The sequence below is a fragment of the Passer domesticus genome, chromosome 17, assembly GCF_036417665.1.
Source record: "Passer domesticus isolate bPasDom1 chromosome 17, bPasDom1.hap1, whole genome shotgun sequence".
Lineage (NCBI taxonomy): Eukaryota > Metazoa > Chordata > Aves > Passeriformes > Passeridae > Passer > Passer domesticus.
In genome coordinates, this window is record NC_087490.1 from 547,333 (window position 1) to 549,845 (window position 2,513).

The window sequence follows — 2,513 nt, forward strand, 5'->3', positions numbered from 1 at the left end:
CCTGTCTGGAAGCAAGATTTCCACTGTTCCATCAGAAAGAGGGGATGGAATGGATCAAGCTGGGGTGTGGGAGTGCCTTCCTTCAGCAGAGGTGGTGTTGCAGCCAGTCCACCTTGTTCCCACACTGCCTCTCTGGTGATCCTGCAGGACTTGGAGCTGCTCAACACCTCAGAGGAGACACCATGGAGGTCCAGGGCTCTGGGAATAAGCCCTGGAAGTGTCCTGGATGAAGCCAGAGAACCTGGTGTAGCCTTTCAGGGGCCTTTGTGTGGCAGGAGCCACGACAGGACACATTGCACTCCTGCCACTGCATTCCCATCAAATCCAAGAACTCCTCCCCACATCACTGCGCCTCTGAGCCTGGGAAGCAGGGACCTGGCTGCTGGGGCTGTGGCACAGAGGGTGGGCTGGGAGGGTGTGGAGCTGGTGATGCTCTGTGCTAGAAGGCTGATGAGGCCAGGGAGGAAAGCTGGGATGGAAAGGGAAAGGAAAGGAAGAGAATCACTCTCTTTGAGAAGGATAGAGGGAAGCAGGCCAGGAAGGCACGGTGGGCAGGACCACAGTTGTTGAAAAGTTGGGAATGGGCAGGACAGGGCTCCTGGCAGATCCATTCATGGCCCAGTGCATCCAGAGTTTCCTTTGGACCAGGAAAAGGAGCAAAGGAAAAGGTCTGGAGAGAAAATGGCTGGGGACAATCAGTCACCAGACACCAGCCAGTGCTCCCAGGGTCCCTCTCTGGAGCTGCAGCCCATCTGGGAAAGCAGAACACAGGGACAAGGATTTTACTGGAAATGTAGAATGTGGGTACTCACAGGTCTTTATAAAGTGAGTATTTGCAGAGCACTCAGCTTGGGATTTGCACAGGCTTGAAGGGAAATGGAAAACCCAAATCTGAGCTGAACATTTCTGTTGCTCTTCAGGGAAGCCAGCAGAGCTGTCTCTGACACCCTGAGCTCGGGTGCTGATGATTTGTGGGTATAATGAGTGGTCAGCAGTGCCACAGAGCCAGCCCTAGCTCTCAGAGTGTTCACACTGCACAGCATGAAGGGTTAAGCCCTGCAGGTCTCACATCAAGCAGCATCTGCCTGGTATTGCCTTTCCTAGGAAAATTATGGATTCTTGGCAGCAAGCTAATAAACCAATCAGCAGCAATTAGCATCTTTTGAGAAATGAACTGTCGGGTGGCATTCAAGGAGTAGAATATCTTGCCTGAGTGAAGTAAAGTGTGTAGGAGCCCTGAGTGAGGTGGGGCTGTTCTGTGGGGTTCTCTCTGGAGCACTGTGCCCAAACCTGCAGCAGAGGAGGCGAGCCTGGACTGACATTCCAGATTCACACAGCACTTCTGGAGCAAGTTGTCTCCTCTGCCTTCCTTTCCAGGGGTTTTTCCTGCCATCTGGAGCCCTGCCTTGAACAAGGAACAGGCTCCCAATGTGCACATCAGGTCATGGGGCTGGCCCAGATTTTGATCTATTACTAAAATGGTGCTTTTTGCTTTGTGGAATATCTAAATTTTTAATAGAAACACTTCAATCAAAATGCAAAATCACCAGACCCAGAACTTCCCCTTGCCACCCTCATTTTCCTGCCATTACACTGAATTCTGCACTTTCTGTGTTCCCACGTCCCAGTGGGATGGAAGCTCCTCTCCAGCGCACACCACAAAACATCAGAAAAATTATGCTGTCCTACCTTCAGATTTGAGCTAAAAGATTTTCATAAGAATGAAACAGTCTGGAGAAGTTTAAATGTTTTCCCTGTAAATTAAAAAAAAAAAAAAATCCTTAGAATTTGCAGTCCACAGAAGCAACACACCATCCCTCATCCTCCCATCCTGGTGGCTTGCCATGCCCTGCACATGCTGAGAAAGGGAAGACAGAACACCTTGGCAAGGTCTCTGCTCGCTGTACACCAGCACTGCTCCCTCCAGAGCCCCAAATCCCACTGGAAATACAACTGTCCCGTGGCTCCTCTCTCTGCTGAGCTGCTCCCCCGTGCTGCTGTCAGCAGACCCGGCTGGGGCTGGTCAGAGCTGTGATAAGTGGGTGAGAAGAGGCCCCTGAGGATGGTGATGGGAACCATCTGGCACATGTGTGGTGACATATTGCTGCCAGACCTGCATTTCCAGCTCCATTAGCCTCAATTAGAGTGCATTGGAATATTTAGCACAGGTTCAAGTGAAAGTGGCTGGGAATGGTGTGCTGGGCTCCTCAGTGGGGCTGCTGGGTTGGCTCAGCAGGAGCCAGTGAGAAATGCTGGGTGAGCACAAACCCCTGGGCTGGTGAAGGAGAGTGATGCTGTCAGGGCACCCTTGGAGCTCATCATGCTGCTGTGTCTGCTGTGCATCAGCCTCTTGAGGCTTTAGGGAGACCTTAGAGCCCCTTCCAGTGCCTAAAGGGGGCCTGAAGAGGCTGGAGAGGGACTTACTGGAAAGGCCTGCAGAGACATTACAAGGGGTAGTGGGTTTAAGCTGAGGATGGTGAATTTAATTTGGATATTAAGAAGAATTTATTCCC

At 51.5% G+C, this 2,513-nt stretch overlaps 1 long non-coding RNA gene across 1 annotated transcript; it reads right to left on the bottom strand.

The window, feature by feature from the left end:
• Positions 1-446: 446 nt before the first annotated feature.
• LOC135282825 (uncharacterized) lies at positions 447-2,004 on the bottom strand. Its single transcript, XR_010348853.1, has 3 exons — positions 1,882-2,004; positions 1,690-1,754; positions 447-1,405 (listed from the first exon to the last, which is right to left on the bottom strand). It is a non-coding gene; the product is annotated as an uncharacterized LOC135282825 (long non-coding RNA).
• Between the last annotated feature and the right edge of the window lie 509 nt (positions 2,005-2,513).